The sequence below is a fragment of the Tenrec ecaudatus genome, chromosome X (genome assembly GCF_050624435.1).
Source record: "Tenrec ecaudatus isolate mTenEca1 chromosome X, mTenEca1.hap1, whole genome shotgun sequence".
Taxonomy (NCBI): Eukaryota; Metazoa; Chordata; class Mammalia; order Afrosoricida; family Tenrecidae; genus Tenrec; species Tenrec ecaudatus.
Window position 1 is genome coordinate 114,894,416 of NC_134548.1, and position 5,161 is coordinate 114,899,576.

Consider the following 5,161-nt stretch of genomic DNA (forward strand, 5'->3'; position numbering starts at 1 on the left):
CTCCAGATGGAAAGCTTGATTGGCAGTCAGACCCGGTGGAATGAATTCCAAAAGTACTATAAGGTGCCATTTTCATTTCACAAATAATCTATGTAGTTATATATTCTGGATATATATGATGCATTAACAATAGCAAATTAAGCTGGTTTTTCTTGTAGACTTACTTTGATATGAAAAGTTAAAGTCATCCCTTCGCAAAAATATTTTAAGGTGCTTTATCATCAAAGCTCCCCATTTGAATTTTCAGTACCATTTTTTCACAACTGGACAAATACTTCCTCTGTCCATTCTTTGGTCTACCCTCTTTTTGCTTTTCTTCTCCATTAACACCTACAAGCCTTGCTAAACTAAAACTTCAGTTATCTTGGTGTTATGGGAATTAATATTTTAAATCCAATTGATTATTAAAAAACCTAGTCCCAAAAAAACCCTAAAAAAGCAGAATAGGGAAACAAAGGAAGAAAAAACTCTGGAAAGCAAGGATATGAGAAAGTAAGAAAAATAAAGCAAATGCAACTGTGATTGCATGACTATAACCCAATATATTCTTTATATTTAATATAGCTACATAAGGTAAGAAAAGGGAAACATGGACACAGAGAAGAGAAGGGAAAGCATTGGGTAGAATAATCTATGCCAGTATTATTTTTGTCCACTCATCTACAAATTTATCCATTCACCCTTTCATCCATTCATCCTTTCTATCATTCATTAACATTTTCTGAGTACCCATTAAAGATCAAATATAGTGTTAACTCCCAGAAACGTGTAAGTGAAGACAAAATCCCTGTCTACACATATGCCTGTTTCTTTATCAGAGAAGAGGAGAGGCTTATTAGAGACTAAGTAAGCATGTTTTTGAAATGTTGAAGTTATGATTATGTCCCTTTGAAATGAAACTTTTCTAGTAACATTCACAGCTCTTTGGCCAGACATAATTTTAACCAAAATAATAAAATTATATTTGCGCCTGAGGATAAAACTAAAATGCATACAATTCAATATGTTCCAAAGTCTTATTTAAACATAATATTCTATAAGTTAACAATACAGTACATTTCTGTTGGTGGGTAAACTGGGTAGGGCAACCTGCCATTAGGGAAAATAATAACCATTTAACAATTACTTCTATAGAACCCAAGGGGAGAATATGCCTGTACTCTGTTCCTAATAGGACAGTGTTACTCTAGCTTCCATCCAAACCCTGGTGACTCAAACTGTGTGCTAGAGATAACTGAGATGTAGACTCAGCCCTCTTGAGGTGCACACTATGCTTTACAGAGCACACCAGAAAGATCAGATTCTAAGCAAACTGTACTTTAAATTAAGCTTGCCTGGTGCAGATTTAAGGAACGGAAACACTCTCTTGGGCTTGTGGTTGCAATGCCTTCATGTGAGAATAAGCAGATGGCCACTGTGCCAAGGTTTTCGGATTGGTGGTCGTTGAACTCTGATTCAGGTTTCTTCCTTTGAGAGTGCTCAAAAGGTGGTGGCCTGGGACTACCATCTACTTAGGATTTCCATGCCCTCTTTGTTTTTTAGGACATGTGTTAGGCTGTCGAGCTTTCATTTGCTTTTGTGAGTGAGTGCTATTGGAAATTTTGCCCTATTCCTAACTCTGATTATTTGGGTAAATAGTGTTTAGTCACTTAAACTTTTAATCTCTACAAGTCAGCAATTCATGTATTGCAGTCTAAAATACTGGCTTATACATGTACAATTTCCTTTTCCCAAGAGTGTTTTAAATTCTATACCATTGGCTAAACTAATGATACTATCAATAGAATTACCTTATACTCCTAGGATGATTTATAATACTGTTCAATAAAATGGTAATGATGTCTTTAAAATGAGCGAGGGAAACATATAAACCACAGATATTTGAATGAACTTTGGACTCACACTTAATGGACATGGCCCTACTCAATACTCGTCCTCATGGAGAGATCACTAAAGACATGGGTGAAGCAAAGTGTGGTGAAGAAACCAGATGGTGCCCGGCTATCAGAAAGAAGAACATCCAGGGTCTTAAAGGCTTGTCTTCAAACAAGCAGCCATCTAAGTGAGGCATCAACTAAGTCCACATGGAAGAAGCACACCTGACTATATGATCCAAGGATTATAAATAATGAAATCAAAATCTGAAGGAGGGAATGGTATAAGAGCTTAAATTGTGAACACTCAGTTTGCAGAAGGGTATGGATGACAATGGAAGCTCAAAATCCATTTGCAGTGCCCCCAAGTGGATTAAAGCCATCAGTGAATCCCCAGAGGGATGTGAATAGCTTTGCTTTCAGCCAGAGTATTATAAAATTGATTATGGGAAGTGCTCCCCCAAACCATACTCACTGCTATTGAGTCCATGCCAACTCCTAGTGACCCCCCTTTGGGCTCCAAGGCTGTTACTGTCTATGGGAATAGAATGCCTAGTCTTTCTCCTATGCAGTGATTGGTTGGCTCTTATGGCAATGCAGTTAGGTTAAAATGTAATACCTTATCATTGGATCTTCCTTTTGACCAATTTTAGATTTGTTCTAGTTTTTAACATTTTCTGCTTCCTTCCATGTTTTTCTCTCTTTTGTATTGTCATTATTGTTGGGTTTTAAGATGTTTGTTTCCTGATTTTGTTTTGTTTGCTTTTCTGTGTATGAAATTTAGGATAGTTAAATCCATAGAGATAGTAGCTGGATTAGTAATTGTCTAGGGACATGTTGGGGGGTGGCGGTGGGAGCTAACAATAGCTCCATGAAAAAGGAAACTGTTCTCAAACTGATTGTGGTGATGACTGCACAACTCTTCTTATTATGATTAAACAATTGAAGTGTATGGTATGTGAATTACATGCCAGTAATAAAAACAATCCAAGGGCATAAAGCACTAAATATTAATAGCTACTTTGGAGAACAGTTAAACCTTCCCAGAGTTTCTAACATATTAATCTTATATGACTATCTTCTTAGAGAAGAATAGAAAGACTATGCTTTGAGTTGCCAGGGAAATTTGAGTGATAAAAAGCTGTTTAATTAAAAAAAGTGGGGGGATACAGTAACATTACAATGGTATCTGCAGGGGCAGTGGCTTCACTCCCATCAAATGACCTTTCCTGCCTTGGTTGGGTAAGAAGTTCTGGGCAAGAGACTGACAGGATTCACCTTTGAGTAATTGTGAACCAGATTCCCTGAAATGCCATCCTGCTGTGTAGAAAATGAGCCCTCTCAGAAGCAGGAGCTGGAATCTCATTGCCAACCAAGAGCCAGAGGTGGTATGCTTCTTTTGGACCGGAGATTACAGCTCAGTGAATGTCTTGGACCAGTTGACAGTTATAACATCAGAGGAGCAGCCGCAGAAGCAAGATCTTGAGCATGGAAAAGAGTGGTGGACTTCCCAACCCATGGAGGAAGTAAAGTGTTTGGTGTTGGAGGCTGTCGTGTGGTATGGGGTACCTCAGGGCACTTGGTTTGGGAACTGGGCCTGCTGAGGCATGGACGTGAAGCTGAGTGCCTTCATGTTGATGCTTATCGGAGTGGGTGCCTCAGGACAATAGGTTTGCTGATCCACGGAGCTTGTCTGTACAATGCTTTGGGGGTTGATGCTTGTAGTAGAGTGGTAGGTTCTTTGGGCATTTATTACCAGACTGAAGGAACATTATAATATGTCTTGAAAAATAATGATCCTGAGTAGTTCTTACTGGCTTTACAACCTGCTAAAGTCCTTGAATCATGAATTTTGTCTATGGGTTCTGTGTAGCTATTACAATGGATATTAGAAACTAGAGAGGAAAGTAGATAGAGACTAGATAGAAAACATTGATTAATACATCATACGGTGGGGCGGGGCTGGCGCGTCAGCACAGCGGGCACAATGTGAGGCCGCGGCCGCGCTGGGGAAATGGCGGCTTCTGGGGAGAGCGGGCCTGCGGGCAGCGGGGGCGGCACGGAGGAGGCGTTTATGACCTTTTATAGTGAGGTCAAACAAATAGAGAAGAGACTTGGTTTTAACATCTAAAAATCAGATTGAAAGACTGACCCGTCCTGGCTCCTCCTACTTCAATTTGAACCCATTTGAGGTTCTTCAGATAGATCCTGAAGTGACAGATGAAGATATAAAAAAGAGATTTCGGCAGTTGTCGATATTGGTGCATCCTGACAAAAACCAAGACGATGCTGACAGAGCACAAAAGGCGTTCGAAGCTGTGGAAAAAGCTTACAAGTTGCTACTGCATCAGGAACAAAAGAAGAGGGCCCTGGATGTAATGCAGGCAGGAAAAGAGTACGTGGAACACTCTGTGAAAGAGCAAAAAAAGCAACTGGAGAAGGAAGGGAAAGCTACAAATGTGGAGGAGGCGGACCCCGCCCGAGCTGTTCAAACAGCGGTATATAAACAGGCCGTGAAACTCTTTGCCGACCTGGAAATTAAAGGGAAAGAAAGAGACGCCAAAGAGATGCATGAAAGGAAAGGGCAAAGGGAAGAAGAGATTGAGGCTCAAGAAAAAGCCAAACGAGAAAGGGAGTGGCAGAAAAACTCTGAGGAAAGTTGAGATGGCCAAGTAGACAGCTGGCGAAATTTCCAAGCAAACACAAAAGGGAAGAAAGAGAAGAAAAACCGAACCTTCCTGAGACCACCAACAGTAGAAATGGAGCAGCGGGAGTGACCACCTCTGGGCCCGGCCACAGAAGCTTCCACCAGCTGCCCCCCTCCTGCTTGGAAGGACTCATTCTCTCTCCTGCCTTTGCCCTACATAGAATAGTACTTGCTTTTTAGTCCACTTTGTTTCAGTACCCTTTAATATCAATCAGAATAAATCTTTTGTACATTAAAATGAGGGACTCAGTTACAAAAAAACAAACGAAAAAGACCTTCCCCACTCCCTGCTCCCTGAGCAACCTGGGTAGGAAGGTGCCGCCCTTCTGTCTCCTTCATGTTTTGTATTTTATGGAATTGTGTCGTCTAGAAACTTCATGTGGAGTTGATGGAAATCATTCCATTAAAGCTGTTTCTTACAAAAAAAACACACAAAGAAAACCATCATAGGGTGGATGTTCTTTCCTCCATATCTATTAATTATATTAATTTGGTAAAGATGAAAAAATACTGTTAATATTGTCTGTTCTTTATGAAATCATGTTGCTCATTTTTCAGCATTTTGTGCCCCTGTAGGCAT

At 40.1% G+C, this 5,161-nt stretch overlaps 1 pseudogene; it reads left to right on the plus strand.

The window, feature by feature from the left end:
• Positions 1-3,858: 3,858 nt before the first annotated feature.
• Positions 3,859-4,651, plus strand: LOC142434515 (dnaJ homolog subfamily C member 8 pseudogene; annotated as a pseudogene).
• Positions 4,652-5,161: the final 510 nt, after the last annotated feature.